A 17,813-nucleotide genomic window follows, 5' to 3' on the forward strand; every position below is an offset into this window, starting at 1 on the left:
TAAAATGGGTACTATAATAACCTCTACTTCTCAGAACTGCAAGAAATAATTGAGACACCATTGTCTAATAGATGCTTAATGAATTTTCCCTTTCTTTCCTACTGTAAGTTGTAGTCCAATTACGTGTACTTGCACATAGAATTCTCTTCTACCAGGAATTCCCTGGGAATAAAAATCACATGTCCAAACCCTTGAACAAAAATTATTTATATATTTGTCTTATTGCCTCTACTATTCAACTTATCAAGTTCAGGCTCTATGTGTTCTTCTTCTTTGTGCCCCAGTAGCATTCCTTACATTACAAGTAGGAACTCAGCTAACATTTAAGGTGAGCTTTACCAGAGTCCATTTTTGTAGAGTATGAGGGGAGAAGCATGAAGTTAAAACCTCACCTGGTGCCAGTTTCAAAGACCTCTCCAAAAAAAATCTGTCCACTAGATTTCAGAATTGCTCCCTTCTTTTGATAATCTTTTAAATAAAACACCCAATCATTACAACCTTACACATTTGAGAATTATTTTTCATTTAAATTGTGCTGCCCTGGGCTGAGTGTGCCAAAGTCCTCACTGTAACTGTGCTCTTGGATAGCATTATTTGTTTTGAGCACACTATTATTTATGAATCATGTTTGACCATCTCTCAGAACACAGCATGCTAGGTGTCACTCAACAAACTATTAATATGTCTGCAGACAGACCATTGGGTGAATCCAAATACAATTAGATTTCAAAATTAAATCCTTTTGGTGCTTTTACATAATTAAAAATAATCATTTAAACCTGATGAAATAATGGAGAAATTTAAAAACACCCCTTTCCTTTTGAAAGGACTTCCTTCACCTTGGGCCACAATGACTGAATTTGTTTTGCTGGTTGAGGTAATTTTCTTTCTTTTTCTTTTTTTCTTTCAGGGTGTTTGAGACATTCTGCACTTTCATCCAGCTTTAGTCAACTGACCTTGAAAAAGCCCTGGGGATAATTTTTTTCTTCTAATGCAGTCTTGTTCAGCTACATTGTGATTTTTTTTTAACCCTGGCTTCTGCATCACCCCACTTCAGTGAGCAATCTGCAATGACCAGTCTGTCCCTTGCATTATGTATGGGTATTTTCAGCAGTTGATTAGCGAGCTCATATTTAATCTTTAATGACAGTGAAATGTTTCATTATTTTTGTAATTTGTTTTGCCTCTTGTCAGAAGTATAATTATAGCAACCTTAGTGATCTAGAGGAATGGAAGAAAGAAAATATTTGTCCTGTTGCTGGTACTTAAAAGTCACAAGGGGAGCAGGTATTTATGTATACTCATCCAAATTGGGGGTCAACTTGTGGAAGTTCCTAGGATCTTTGGGGTTTTATAATTCATTCTTTCTTATTTTAGCTAAAGAATTCACATAACAGAGAATTAAGCATATTTTAATATCTTTTTATTGAAATGTATTAATAAAATTTTAACTATCTCAAAAATGTTTCTCTTTTGGGGGGGGGAGATATTTGGATTAAGTGATTTGCTCAGGGTCACACAGCTAGTAAGTGTCTAGTGTCTGAGGTCAAATTTGAACTCGGGTCTTCCTGACTCCATGCTTGGTGCTTTTTCCTACTGTGTTACCTAGCTGCACCTTGGAAATTTTTTTTTAAATTGCTGATGCCTTTTCTTTGTACCAGCCAGTTAAAGAAAAACAGGATTTCTTTGGTATTCTTTTATGAATGTCATCTAGATTAGGTATAATGCTTATTGCTCTAGAGTTGCCATCCCAGTTCCCCCTAGAATTGATCAATCTGGCCCCCAACACCTTGGCTACTAAATTTCTTTAGGGAGTCCTAGGGGACTGTGCCTGAGGGGTAAAGGAGCTATACTTTCTAATGCTGTGTATCTCATGAGCCCCCATCAGTGTGCTTTTTCTCAAGATTATCAGTTGAGGATCATTTTAGTCAGTTAACCTGAAATAGATTTTAGAAAAATAGAATATAGTTCAAAATATCCCCTAGATAAATGTTCGTTATATCCTCTTTCATCAGTACATTCAGAGCCCAGATGAAAATGGATTTAAGATTATAGAAAGCACTTATGATAAAGATACAACTCTTAGTTTCTGGATGCTAGAAGTCTTTTTAACTTCTTCATTGGGTGCTCATCAAGTTCTTCCATAGACATCATGTAGCTCTTTTATTAGATTTCTTATGGAACCATGAATCAACATTCAGTCTCTTTTTGACTCCCAATATAGACTGCTGTCAGGTGATCTAAGGACCCCTCTAGGATACTAGTAGGAACTTGGGAAATCCCAAATCCTTCAAACTCTTCAAAGTTGGAAACGCCAATCTTGGACCAAAAAGGAAAAGAAGAATGGAGGAGGAACTCATCTTTACCCTCTTTCCTCTCCTACTAAGTAAACTCTTAGGAGGTTTACCTGAAATGAACTCAGCTTTTTCAAGTTTTAAAGGAATCTGAATTCTAGGATGATTCCAGTTTTCAACTAGGTTGAAATTTTAGAGATGGACCCTGGGGATGTGACCAAGTTTCTTCAACCTCTTTAGATATGATTCCTGTGAAACAGTGATCCATTTCTGATAAATTTTCATACATAGTCTAAAACCTATGGTTAATTGGTTTAAGTAAAATCAGTGATGGAGATTCATTTCATCTGGTTAAGGTTCCAGGTTATCATATCACTTTAAATGATGACTTGATTGATTTGTTTAGTCAATTCCTCATCATTACAGGCTATATAGGGCTTTATCCTCATCTGTTTTTGCTTCCATTTTCATTAAGTGATGTTAAATGATGATGCTGATAGGGCCAATAGTGCCCATTTTGCTTTAATACCTCACATCAAATCTGATTTCATAGTACTTCTTTTTCCACAATTGGGATACTCTGTGGTTTATGGATGATCCTAGTGTCTTTAATGTTATCCTAGATAGACTTATTGTCACAAATTCAGGGAAGCTCTCCCTACCAACTCTTAAATATTGTACATTTGAACAAATTATTGAGTGGATGAGTGGATTGTGGATGAGTCTTTTATTTCAATTCCAAAGATTTTCTATGAGAAGCTGCCTGGCATGGTGGATAGAATTCTAGGCTTAGAATCATTAAGATCTGGAGAGGAGTCCTGCTAACAAAATGTGCTAGATACATGTCTGTAAGCAAGTCATTTAACCTCATACTGCCCAGGCAGCTTCCAAAGAATATACCCTACTGACAGGTACTATCTGGTAAGAATTTTAAACTGGGAGTTCTTCACACTGAAATCAAAGATACAACAACAAAGCCCTTCCATACCCTACATATTAAGATGGCTATGTAAAGAAATATAGCAAATGCCAGTCTTGTGGAGGGCAGCTATGTAATACAGTAGATAGAATGCCTGATCTGGAGTGAGTAAAACTCATCATTCTGAGTTCAAAATTTGACCTCAGATTCCTAGCTGTGTGACACTAGATAAGTCCTTTAACTCTGTTTACCTCATTTTCCTCCTCTTTAAAATGAGTGGGAGAAGGAAATGACAAACCACTTCAGTATTTCTGCCAAGAAAAACCAAAATGGGATCATGAAAACTAAGGCATGGCTAAAGAATAGTTCAATTAAAACAAAACCAAACATTTTATAGGGAGGGTAATTCATTTTAATAGCAAGTAATGTAAGCATTTTGGGAGCAGATTTGGTTATATTTCTATTGTTGCATCCCACCACCTAAAATAATGTGTGGTCCAAAGTAGATGTATAATAAATCCTTGATAGATTGACCTAGAGCACTCCAGAACTGTGCCAGGCAGAAGGATTATGATAAAACACTGGACTTCTCAAATCAGTTAGAATCCTGGTTCTGCTACTTGCTGTCAAGCTGTCTAACATCTGAGTTTTGTTTCCTCGTCTTTAAAATGGGGTCATAAGCATCAAGTCAGATTTTGTGTGTTAAGTGCTTTCCAACTCTTGCTCATAGCCATCACATTTGGACTGAATTGATACTATTCTGTTAATAATTTAAGAGCTCTATAATGTCAGCTACTCTATTAAAATAATAATTATTTTTTAAAATCTCTGCATGTTAAGAAATATCACACATTCTTGCCCAAAACATACAACCATGCCAGCTGTGTGAGGATGTGGGGACAGGAAAAAGGCAGAGTGGAAAGGGTAGTGCCAAAGTAATCACCAGGAACAGAATGTATATTGGCCAATCTCTTGGAGCAAATAATGTAACTGTTCTCTTTCTGGCTCTTGTTTGCCCATTGAGGTTTTCAGTGTTGGTGTTGCTGAGTCTCATGTAAAATATTGGGTCCACTTTGAATCTTTGTCATTTCCTTTTATGGACAAAACCAGACCCCTCTGGCTGTGTTAGAAAATCAGCCAGACGGATTCTCAATGTGCCTCTATATACTGCTTTTTATTTTAATGGCAGGCAGCCACCTTAGTTTGACACCTGCCAAGCCTGGCCACCAACTTGCTCCTTGTTCCATTACTTTGCCCTCTATGCTTGTTGATCCTTGACAATCACTTCCCCTTATAATTGAGGGTTATGGAAGGGGGTTTGGAAGAGGATAGGGTAACTGTGTTTGCAGGCACACATGCTTGAATTCCATTAACTCTCATTGGACAACGACAGCAATGAGAACAATGCAAGGAGGGCAATGGCAACAATTCTATTTGTTTAAAACCCATTATATATGTCCCAGGCAGGGTGCTAAGCATTTTACAAGTTATTATCTCATTGGATTCTTATAACCACCCTGGGAGGGACATAGTAGATTTAGAGTTAGAAGCTATCTGTCTCAGTTGCTATTTAGTACAATAACAGACCTTTTTGGGGGGGGTTCAGGGCTTTCAGAACACTTCATCCTCCCTTCCCTGAGAACAAATCTCATAAATGTGAAAGCATTCATTCAGATGTTTTATTTTAGTACAAAAAAATGCTGTGTTTCAGGCAGATCAAAATGCATTTTGACTTCAAGAGGTGTGCTGATATGGTATGCTAAGTTCCTTTTTTGCTGATATGTCTATTAAGAAAGTATAGACACTGAAGAAGAGAATCATGGGGTTGTTTGTGATAAGATCCACCACTTTTCTTTCTAAGTTGTTTCTAATTTGTCATGCTGGAGTAATTCAAATTGGGTTTGACCTGCTGTGCATTCTGAATGAGAAATCCCAAAGTATGTGTCATGCTTCTAAAAATGCCACTTGGCCAGACCAGAATATGTAAAGCAAGTTGTTGTCACCACAATCTGGCAAAATAGGGGAACACATTGTTCACTTGATATGTTACCTGATACTGCTGTAGGCAGTGTTGGACAAGATCATAGGATGTCAAGCTGTGAGGGACTGAGATTGCTGCCTAATTATTTTGTATATATGAACACATAATGTTGTTTATTTTTCCCAGTACATGTGCTTTTGGTCTTCCCATCTTTTGGTTTGAATAGAAATCACAGAGGCTTTCTCTAAGGAAGTGTTTTTAGAAGCATTATACGAATAGTTTTGTTCAAAAACGATTTAACTGCTGTTCAGATGGTATATTTATGAAATAAGTTGACATTATAGAAAATTTAGACTTAATTCTCCACCCCCTCCATCTGGTATTAATGAAAATGTCTATGACAAAATGAGAAGTTTGAGTTAAAATTAGGATGTTTGTGACTGACTCCAGCTGAAGGGTTTTAATTGATTTTAGAAAGCAAATTATCACATAGGGAAGGTGCCAAAATGGACCGGAAAGTCCTCCCTACAAGCTTAATATGAACTTCTAGGATATAAAACAGATGGGACCTGTGGTCTGTTGGTACCACTTTGCTTTGGGAGTTTGAAGACTTGGAGCATGTCTGTAGGAAAAGAGTGGGAATGTGTGTTTGCTGCTGCTGGAGAGAAGAAGATAAGAGGGGTGAATGTGTTTGTGTGAGTCTAAACCTATCTGTGTATCCATCTAATCTATCTTTCTATCCACCATGTACTATCATTGGATAATAATTAAATGATTATTATAGCTTGGTTGTTCTTCCCTACTGTGTACACCATTTTAACCTGGGGGAGCCCAAAGTCCTAATTTTAAAGATGAAGAAATTGAAATGCAAAGATGTTGCAATTTGCTCATGATCATAAAGGTAGGAAATGGGGAAGACCAGATTTGAATCCAAGCCTTGGCACTTCATATGTGGCATGAGAGCCACATTGCTGTCTTAAGTGGATTTTCTTTTTTTTTTAAAAGGTTTTTGCAAGGCAAATAGGGTTAAGTGGCTTGCCCAAGTCCACACAGCTAGGTAATTATTTAGTGTCTGAGACCGGATTTGAACCCAGGTACTCCTGACTCCAGGGTCGGTGCTTTATTCACTGTGCCACCTAGCTGCCCCTTAAGTGGATTTTCAATGCTCAATGTTATGCATTAAATACAATCGCAGTTAGTAATGCATAATAGGAATTTTTGCCAGGTAAGGGAAAATGTCTTATTTTATTTATAGGAGGATAGCAAAAGAAATAGCTAAGACTAAACTGTTTTTACATTAAAAAGCAGGAACCCTTTTCCATATAGCAAATTGGACATTGCTATATTTAAAACCAAATTGAAAAGGGATCAGAGAAGAGAGGGACTGAGAGGAGATGTTGCTTGGTTCCCTGAACGAATTGGTAACAAACTGAGAATTTTCTAAAAGGCAACTAAAGGCAAATGGAGGGGAAAGCTCAATTATATTTATAATATCGTTATGGTTGTCTCGCCATCTGCTGTGGGCAGAAAAGCTGAGGGAACCTGTGCTGCACTACCCACACCTCTTTGCAACGTGTGTGTGTGTGTGTGTGTGTGTGTGTGTGCATGTGCATGCATTGGCTCTTCCACTCCAATCTGCACTGCAGTATGGGTTGTGTGTCCTCTCCCTCCTTTCTTCTTTTCTTTCATTTGTCTTGAAGCTCTGATTACAGCTGAGCCATAGGGATGGTTCCCTTCTGCCACTGGTGGGCATCAATTCCAAGCTCGGCTTACACAAGTGATAAATAAAGAAGCAATGAACTGGATTGTAAGTTCACTTTGGGACTTCAGAAACTATTAACTAGCCAGAAATAATGATAATGAATTTTCTTTAAAAAATGTGATTGATTAGAGGAAGAGTAATACCCAATATGGGGACTCAACAATCAAATAACAATTGAATATTATTTGAATATCTATGATGTGCAAGGTACCATTCTAAAAACCATGTGGGAGAGCATATGTCCCTACTCTCAGGGGGCTTATAACCATCATTTCACCTCAGAGATGAGGGTCTAGCAGGAGGGAGGAGACTAAGGCAGAATTATTTGGTATTTTAGCCAAAGGTATGTTCTGTGAAAGCAAACAGCTGGGAGTCGGATCAGTGAAGGTGTTAAGGGACAGAAACCATGAAAGCAGAATGAGACCAAATTTCTGAAGGTAAGTTTAGTAGAGGATGAGGGTCAACATAACACTCTGAAAAACTGCCATATTCCTAATTCCATTCTATGATCAGTAAATAGCTGGGGTGCTGGCCAATTTGACACATCTGCCAAAAAGTCTAGTTGAAGAGATAAACTTGTGGAAATTTAAATAAGGGTAGATTTGATGGCTTAAAGGGATTTGACTTCTATTCCTAGCTCTCTCTGTGTGATCTTGGGCAGACATCAAAGAGCCTCTTTATTTCTTATTGGTAGAATAAGGGTGTTAGATTAGTTCACCAAAAGGGCCCTTCCAGAACTAGTGATATGATCTTAAGTAAGCTCAAAACAGAAATCTAAGAGATTCCCCAAGGCAATATGTGATTACTTGGCCAAGCAGATGCAAATAAAGTTTCTGAGCCCCTTATAGGAACAACTAGGTAGCAAAATGGATAGAGCACTGGCCCTGGAATGAGGAAGCCTCCTCTTTCTAAGGTCAAATCTGATGTTAGATACTTAACTAACTGTGTGACCCTGGACAAGTCATTTAACCCTATGCCTGTTTCCTCATGTGTAAAATAAGCTGGGCCAAAATATTCCAGGATCTTTGCCAAGAAAACTCCAAATGGGATCATGAAGAGCTAAACACACCTACGTGATACAACATTATCTCATAGACAACTGACCGGTTTGGGATGTGGTAATCACTTCTTTAGAGTAAATATGGCAGTATGAGTTAGCTGGTGCTGACAGTAATGAGAATAGATGCTATTTATATGGAGCATTAAGGTTTACAGATCACTTTGCATACATTAATTCATTTGAGAGTTCTGATTACCAGGCTTTGCCAGGAACAGCTGCAGCTACAAACTAGAAGACAGGCTTTGTGGAAGAGGCCAATGGTGATGAATGTCAACTCTGCTGTGCAATGGTTAATAAGCCCCTTAGCAGCAGTGTCTTGGAAGAGGAAGAGAAATATGGAAACAGCATCAAAAAAGGGATTCTAGTGAGGATGTGGCATGGGGGTAGAGGGGAAGAGGATGGAATCTGCTGATATTTCCTACATTTGTGACCTTGGACAAATTTATCTCTCTGGACCTCACTCTTCTCATTTGTACAAAGGAATTAAATTAGATATTCTATGAGGACTTTCTAGCTCCAAATCTATGGTCTTATAATTCTTATAGGACCTTGGACAGAGTGATTCAATTCATTTTTTCCTTACCTCTGAATTAATAATAATAATTTTTAATATATCACAAGATATTTGACAGAATCTGTTTCTCCTTTGTATGTAAAAATGCTTTAAAAAGAATAAAGTAGCATGCAAATATAAGGGGAATAACATTATATATAGTCAGGCTAAAACCCCCAGCTGTTTAATGAACACAATAGGGAAGAATTAATAGCCAAGCCATAAATTCTAGTTCCATTTACATTTTTATTGTTTGAATTTTATTTTCTAAAAGATTATGACCTTGATTAGGGTCAGTGCCTATGAGGAAAGAACATTTTTTATAATTTTCATGATTCTCTATTGTATACTAGGGATCCAAGTCTCAAGCAACACTTTCTAATGCTGACCCCTCCAAGCAACTCAAAAGATAGAATGTCAAATATCCTTTACAGTCATCAACACATTTATGGAGTCTCTGTTGCTAAGTGCTAGAGAATATGAAGAGGTTTAAGATGTTCTGTGCCTTTAAGGAACTCATAAGCTAGTTGAAGAAACAAGGTATATATATATATATATGAACTGACAAAACAAAATTGTTCCTTTGTGTCAAATGACACAAATGAAGGATCCAAGTAGTAAATGTTAAATTCTTGCACAAGATTCACCTTTTATAAGAAGCCTCTCCTGATCTCCCTTAATGTTAATGACTTCCTTTTAAGATTACCCATAGTTCTTCATATTTCTACGTATCTGAATCATCTATGATATTTATGTGCATATATATCTCTATATAGATATTGTATATATAACTGTATATAGATATATATATATATGCACATATATATTCATACTGTGTGTATCAGCTAGGTGTTACAGTGAATAGAGGGCTGAATCTGGAATGAGGAAGACCTGAGTTCAAATCTTGCCTCAAACACTAGATGTAGGAACCTGAGCCAGTCATTTAATCATGTTTGCCTTAGTCTCCTCATCTGTAAAATGAGCCAGAGAAGGAAATGTGAAACCACTAATATCTTTGACAAGTAAACCCAAAATGGGGTCATGAAGAGTCAGGCATGACTGAAAAATGATTGAACAACATACGTGTGTATGTATGTCTAAGTATATATGAATGTTTAAATTGCGATCTTGCTTCTTTCCATGTAGATTACTATCTGGTGTGAGCTGTTCTTCTGTATCAGAGGGATACTATTCATGGATCCCCAAACTCAAATTTCCATTTCTCCTTTTGCCAGTGAATTGAACTAATGCCCTCATGGTTGGCAGATAGTTCCAGTGCATCATTTTGTAGTCTCCAGACAATCAACTTTGCTAATCTATAGAATGCCAAATGATTGTACTGGTAGTTTTTCCCAAGATAACACATTTGAACCAGGACTCTATCCCACAGATGAAGTTCCTGATAATGACCTTGAATTGTTAAGGACCATAGGTGAGTAGGTCTCTGACCATGATGGTTGAATAAACCTTCTCGGTGGAAGGAGTCTGCTCTTTGCCTGGTTCAGTTCTCTATCCCAGAAAGCTTAAGTAGTTACTTTCTATGCATACTATGTTCCTAGAAGATAAGAAGTTATGTGGTTATGATGCACTTGATATGCCAGTACATACAGCCTAGCCTGAGAACAAGGGCAATACTCAATGTGCTCAGGGGATTAGATAAGGAAGGGACCTTGTGATTTTTTCAATATATAAGTTTGTACACAGCTCAATTAAATCAGATTCCCTTTTCTATCTTGTCTTCATTTATTAGTCAGCCTTCAGTCATGTAACTCTATAACTCTTTCCTCGCTCTGCCATGGGTCAATGGGGTCCCCCAACATTGAATATCACCCCATTATTCTTTAGTTGTTTTATTTTATTTTTGCAATTACATGAAAGGATAATTTTCAGCATCTTTTTGTAGGCTTTGAGTTCCACATTTTTCTACCACTCTCCCTTCTTTCCCCTCTTCTCATGGCAATGAGCAAACTGACATAGATGATACATGTACTATCATGTTTCCATATTAGTCATGTTGTGAAAGAGAGTTATAAATAAAGGGAAAAACAACTAGGAGAAAGAAAAAACATAAATTTTTTTAAAAAGTGAATTTAGTATGATTTTCTCTGCATTCAGACTTCACAGTTTTTTCTCTGGATGTGGATGGCATTTTCTATCTCAAGTCTTTTAGACCTGTCCTTGATCACTGAGCTGGGTCGTCTCACAATGTTGTTGTTTTCCTGATTTTTCTCACTTCACACAGACCAATTCATGCAAGTTTTTCCTTTTTCTGAAGTCTAGCTACTATAATTTCTTACAGAACAATAGTACTCCATAGCATTCATATACCACAACTTGTTCAGTCATTCCCCAATTGATTGCCATCCCCTCAATTTCCAATTCTTTGCTACTATGAAAAGAGCCTCTATAAATATTTTTGTACACATGTGCCTTTCCCCCTTTCTTATGGTCTTTTTGGGATATACACCTAGCAAATGACATTATTGAATAATGTTTTATTGCCCTTTGGGCATAGTTCCAAATTACTCTCCAGAATAGTTGGTTAAGTTCACAACTCCACAAACAGCATTAACTTTCCAGTTTTCCCACATCCTCTCCAACATTGATCATTTTAGTCAATCTGATAGGCATGATGTGGTGCCTCAGAGTTGTCTTAATTTGCTTTTCTCTAATAATGATTTAGAGCATTTTTATATGACTAAAACTAGCTTTAATTTCTTCATCTGAAAACTATCTTTTCCATATCCTTTGACCATATCCACTGGAGAAAGATTGTATTCTTATAAATTTGGCTCTGTTCTCTGTATAGTTTATCAGAAACAGTAGCCATGAGAATTGTTTCCCAGCTTTCTGCATTCATTCTAGTCTGAGTTGCATTGATTTCATTTGTGCAAAACCTTTTAAATTTAATGTAATAACAATTATCCGTTTGAGAGTAACCAATGGGTTTCAACTCCTACAGTGAGTTGGGGGTCTGGTATCTACCCCAAGAGTATGAAGACTTACCTTAGTGAAATGATTGGATGGGGACAATTTGTTCCAATAGCTATGAAAGCAGCTAAAGCAGGCACTGTGGAATGCTTAAACTTTGATCAGATTTTGAAGACACCAAGGTAATCCTCTGCAAATTGGATCATTGCCAGTCATTTTGACTCTGTCCTGCCATAGGGCTATGATGACTCAAGAAGAGAGTGAGGCTGATGATTTTTGCAATTCTGCTTAAATCCAGTTTATGTACCAATCAAAAGACCAGAAAAAAAAGATATCACATCTGTTATCATGACGCTAAATAGAAGTAAAGAAAATTACAAAATTGCAAATGGGGTGCAATCTCAACTTGGCCCTCTGAAACAAGGTAATTTTTCATACCTCCCTAAATGATTATTTTCATGTCTCCTTAAGCTTCCTTGGCACTCCTTCCCCATACCTTTTGAACTGAGAATTTGGTCTCATGCTTGCTTGAAAAATTTGGCGTTATTAACCATAATCCTCCCTTAGCTCTTCCCCCCCATCTCACAGTTTTTCTCATTATTTCCCCTTTACCCCATCTCACACAAAGAGGTAGAACCCAACTTATACTCACTTGATACCACTATATCCTATCTTTTCCGGGAGACTGACCTTTTATTATCTTTACTCTCTCATTAACCAGTCTACTGAATGCATCCTTGTTGCCTTTAAACAAGTCCATATCTTCCTTAAAAATGAATAAAAAATGTTGGAGAGGTTGCAGAAAGAATGGGATATTTATGCATTGCTGTTGGACTTGTGAATGGATTCAACCTTTTTGGAGAGAAATATGGAACTATGCCCAAAGAGCAATAAAACTGTTCATACCCTTTGACTCAGCAATTCCAAATGTAGGTCTATATCCAGAAGAAATCCTTAAAAATATGAGAAAAGTTCAACATGTTCCAAAATATTCATGGCAGCTCTTTTTGTAGTGGTAAAGAATTGGAAATTGAGGAAATGCCCATCAATTGGGGAATGGCTAAACAAGCTATGGTGTATGAATACTATGGAATATTATTGTTCTATAAGAAACCATAAATGGTTGGACTCTAAAGAAGCATGGAACAAATTTCAGGATCTGATGCTGAGTGAAGGGAAGAGAACCAAGAGAACAACATATATGTTAACAACATTATGAAATGATTAGCCTTGATGGAAGTAACTCCTCTCAGCAGTTCAGAGAGCTAGGACAATCGTATTAGACTGCTATTGGAAAATGTTATCCCCATTCAGAGGAAGAAAAAAAAACAAAAAACCAACCCTTCAGAATCTGATGAACATTTTACAAAAATTTTCTCTTGTATATCTCTTTCCCTTAATCCTGATTCCTCATACCAAAAATGACTAAACTGTAAATATGTTTATCAAAAAAATGCTAACCTGTTTGCTTAGGGGAGAGGGGTGGGAAGGAATGATAGAAAGAAATTTTGTAACTTAAAAATATACATATACATATGGATGAAAAATAAAGATGCTACTCAAAAAAAAAAAACCCAAAATAAAAATACTTGATCTATTCATCCCTCCAAACTCTTGTTTTATAACCTTCCTCCATAAGACTAAACTCCATAAGAAAGTTTTTTATTAGTGGCTTCACTTTGTATACTTTCATTCATCTCTAAATCTCTTGCAGTCTACCTTTCATCCTCATTTGACTTGAAACTATTCTTTTTAAATGGTCCCTTACTGACAGGCCTCAAACCCATCATGTGAGTTAGGGGAGAGGTCTACCCCAAGCACATGAAGATATCTGATGAAATAGGTGGATAAAATCAATTTATTGGCCATTAAGGCCACTGAAGCAGCCACTATGGAGCATTTAGAGCTTGACCAAACATCAGATTCTCCAAGGTCATCCACCTCATCTTGGACAATTGCAAGCCATCTTAATTTGCCTTGCCATTGGACTTTAATGACTCTGAAAGAGGTCAAATGTCATCAGTTCTCTTTGAAAATGAACAACAATGGTTTTCAAGACTCTAGCCAACTAAATTTTGAAAATAGATGAATGAAAAAAATCAATCATGAAGAAAAGGGAAACCCATCTAAAACTATGATTATGAAAAAGAGGTAATATTTAGACTGATATTGCAAAATGTCTAGTATAGTTTTCAGGGACCTGAAGAGTAGAAGAGTTGAAGTTCAGGGTGTCATATTTTCAGGACAATAGCACTTACAGCATCCTGTAGTATAACCAGGATACTGAATATTCTAAAGACCTTGACACATAGCAAAGTCTGATGGAAAAATGAGAAATTTTGAAAGGGAAATAATAGTTTTGGTCAAATATTTTAAGGGCTGTCATGTGGAAGAAAATTAGAGCTATTCCATTTGAGAAATGGTAGGGAGAAGTTGAGAAAAATTTGATATTCAAAACAAGGAAAAACTTTAAAAAATTATCTAAAATGGAATGAACTACTTTGGGAAGTAGTATATTGTAGATGTTTCTAAGTAAATCTGGAGAGTTTTGATCCACTGTTTCTGTTTTTTTTTTTAAATCTGTATCTGCAATGATCATGAGGTGGGCTAAGGATATTTCTCATGTGATTCTTGAGGTTTATATGACAATCAGCAAACAATCTCAGGTGAAAAAACTGAGAATAATGAAAGTGAGAGGGATTATGGTAAGACAAACACTAATTCACTGTGAGAGGAAGAATTAATTGATTTAATTTTTCTAAATTTTATTTAATTGTTAAGAATCTGACAAATGTTCATACTCTTTGATTCTGAGATCCTATGCTTAAGTATGTACTTTTAGGAGATCAATGATAAAACAAAGATCCCATATGTATTAAAATACTTATATAGGACTTTTGATAGTAATGAAGAACTAGAAATCAAGTAGATGCCAATTAAATGAAGAATGGTTAAACAAAATCCAATACATTTATGTAAGGGGGTAGTATTGTATTATATGAAATCATGATTTGATAATGATGGAGAAGCATAGGAAGACTTCTTTGAATGGATACAAAGTGAAGTGGGCAGGACTAGGAAAAGATGTACTATGATTACAATGATATAAATGGAAATAATACAAATAAAATAATCAGAATTGAATATTGTAAACTATTGATGACCTAACTTGGCCCCACAGAAGAAATAAGTGGATTCATCTTTTCTTTGCAGATATGAGGTATTATGGACAGGTTTGTAGGCTGGGATTAATGTGGGCTAATATGGCATTTCAGGTACAGAATTGTGAATTCTAATAGTTTACTAAGGAAGATTTACTTAGTCATAGTATAGAAAGGGTACTCAGCAAGAATTTAATATTGATTTAATTGAACAGAACTTCACTGCTTCTGTGAAGCCTAAGGAAAGATAATTCCTGCCTCCTCATGGACCAGCTTTTGTATTTAAGGCATCAAGAAACTATTTCATTAGCCTGAGTTTTAATTTCCAAGATCAATTAAGTCTCATGGATCTTTCAAATCCTTTAAAAAAATTTAGCCTAGCTTTCAATGCAGTTATTATTCTTCCCTTATGTATGAACCACAGTAGATAAGTTATGATTTGGGTGATTGTATTGGTTAGATTTAGTTTTGTTCAACTCTTTTGGTCTCTTCTTTCTTTTTTTTTAAAGAGTTTTCTCAGGATAGGGGAGGAGAGAAAGAATATAAAAACAAAAGAAATTTGAAAAATATGATGATAATGATGTTTGTCCTTCCTTCTTGAAGAAGACTGTGACATCAGGGAGGTGATACCATTTCAAGTTCATGACCTGGATTTCAGTGAGGAGACTGTGCTAAGTCAGGAGCTTCACTTTCTCCTCCAGAGCAACCTGGGTTCATTAGCCAGATATGAATCAGGACACTGGAGATGGTCCTGGATGCATGGAGATCAGAGTTAAGTAACTCGCCCAAGGTCACAGCTAGTGCCTATCAAGTGTCTGAGCCTGGATTTGAACTTGGGTCCTCCTGTCTCCAGGTCCAGTGCTTTATCCTCTGCACACCTAGATGCCCCTAAATGTACAGTATATAAGCTTTAAGACAGTATAACTTGAGAACTTGATTGGAATAAAAAAATATATTAGCTTAGTTAATATTTTTTATTAGCATGAGCCAACTATGTCTACTGAATCTCTCCCCTATTATTTAAAATTTCCTTAACTCATGTGTTTTGTAATTATGTTCTTATAAATCTAGAACAAATTTTTTTTTGGGTCAAGGTTTTTAACAATCTCATTTCAAGCTTTGGGGGGAGGGATGTACCCTTCATCTAGGTCTCTTCTAGTTAGAAGTCTTTAATTCTATGATTTATTTGAGTGAGGACTAACTACATCTTTCAACCCCTAAGAGCCATTTCCACTGACTATTCTCATCTGTTTAGGCCAAGAATTCCCCTTGAACATAAATTCACATGTTGATTCCAAGAGAAGGTGATAAAGAGGAAGGAACATACCTATTTAGTTTCTTTTATGTAGCACATCCATATTCTAATGTAGAATTTCCTGTAGTTATCAGGGAGAACTGATGTTGGCATAACAGCTGTGAGATGGCTATTCTTTCCAAAAGTCTTTTGCATCAACTTATTTGGATTTCAACTTGGGCGTTTTTAATCAAAATATCAAAATGATTTATGCCTATGCTGAAAAATTGATATTGCCCACTTTGTGGCACAGCAGTGCCCCTCATTTTTCTCCTTTTTATTCCCTCACCTGTTTTTCTGTACTACTCATGTAGCCATCCTGGCTGCCATCTAGTAACGCATCATTACCTCTTCTGGGTTTATAATTTGACTTTTTAATAGCTTGACTCTCATTCCACACCCCAGCATCATTCTTCCTAAGGCTAGGAGCAGAAAGTTTTTTCAAAACAACCATAGAGAATAGAAGCTCATCCCTACCAATCCCAGTAAAGAGCACACAGAAGCCAAAGCTATTCCAAATGACTCACTCATGCCAAAAGAGCTTCATGGAAAAGTGCTCTGATTAGCAGAGGGTTGATGGAATATTCCCTTTCATCATTAACTAAAACAGGAGGGTTGTGAGTGCAAGAGAGATGAATGTTACTTTATTTTTTAATCACTGTCATGCTTGGTGTTATGCAGTCACAGAACAGGAAGATAGGGAGGTATAAATAGAATTCACCTTAGGAAAAAAATTACTAAATTCCTACTATGTGCAGAACATTGTGCTAGGTATTGGAGATACAAATCATTTACCCTCTGACTTTTTGTAGCTTACAAGATAGTTAAACTGTAATTTCAACTCTTTGGTTTGCTGTACAACCTTGGACAGATCTTCATGTTGTCTGTGCATTAATTTCCTCATTTGTCAAATATATGTTTGGATTAGGTACCTTCCGGTGTTAACATTTTGTTTTTTATGAAGAACCTTTCTATTAATCTGCTAATTTTATCCAGCCAACATGATAGGGGAGGAGTGAAGCACTCACTTGGGAATGAGAAGACCTATATTTGAGCCCTGCCTTAGTTCCTTACTTGCTGTGGAACTTGAGAAAAGCCCCTCAACTTTTTCACCATAAAATTATATTAACTGATGCCTTACCTATGTGCCTCTCAAAGTTAGTATGGGAATCAAATTAGGTCATGTATAGGTATACTCTGTATGCAGGTGTTTTGAGCAACATTATTTCATGATAGTCTCATAAATGTAACCCAGTCTGATCATAAAATAGCTAACTTTTGGTATAAAAGTTACTAATCCTTGAAAGTAAAATTTCTTCTAACCTATGATTGGTGAGGATTCATAGTAACCCACCTAGAATTGGAGGTTGATTAGCAAATGGTTATTACATTGCCTTGGATGGCCTAACAAATCACAAGTGCTCTCTACTTTATAATACTGTTTGAAATGAGAAAATAGTGGGCCAGTGCCATTGACCACTATCTTTTTTTTATTTAACAAATTAGTTATTTATTTTTAATATTCTTTTCTTTTAAAATTTTGAATTCAAAAATTTTCCTTTATCTCCCACATCTCCCTGATACATTGAAAAGGCAAGAAAATGATGTCAGTATATAATATATGTAAAATTTATATGAAACATATTTCCAAATTTGCCATAGAAAAGCAAAAAATAAAATTATTCTTGATTTTGAACTCAGTTTATCAGTTTTCTCTGTGGAGATGATGAGCATTTTTTCATCATGAGTCCTTTGGAATTGTCTTGGATCGTGGTATTGATCAGAGTAACCAAGTATTTCACAGATGCTCATCATTACAACTTTGCTCTTACTGCACACAATAATCTCTCAGTTCTCA

General features: G+C 36.3%; 1 protein-coding gene across 4 annotated transcripts in view; it reads left to right on the forward strand.

The window, feature by feature from the left end:
* The window catches only part of EPSTI1 (epithelial stromal interaction 1), a 122,747-nt gene extending 105,228 nt beyond the window's left edge, over nt 1-17,519 (forward strand). For all 4 annotated transcript variants that reach the window (XM_074191723.1, XM_074191724.1, XM_074191727.1 and 1 more), the window contains one exon: nt 911-17,519. The gene's annotated coding sequence lies outside the window, so the exon portion shown is untranslated. The remainder of the gene's footprint in view (nt 1-910) is intronic.
* The last annotated feature ends 294 nt before the right edge of the window (nt 17,520-17,813 follow it).

This window comes from Macrotis lagotis, chromosome 6 (genome assembly GCF_037893015.1).
Source record: "Macrotis lagotis isolate mMagLag1 chromosome 6, bilby.v1.9.chrom.fasta, whole genome shotgun sequence".
In the NCBI taxonomy this organism is placed as follows: Eukaryota; Metazoa; Chordata; class Mammalia; order Peramelemorphia; family Peramelidae; genus Macrotis; species Macrotis lagotis.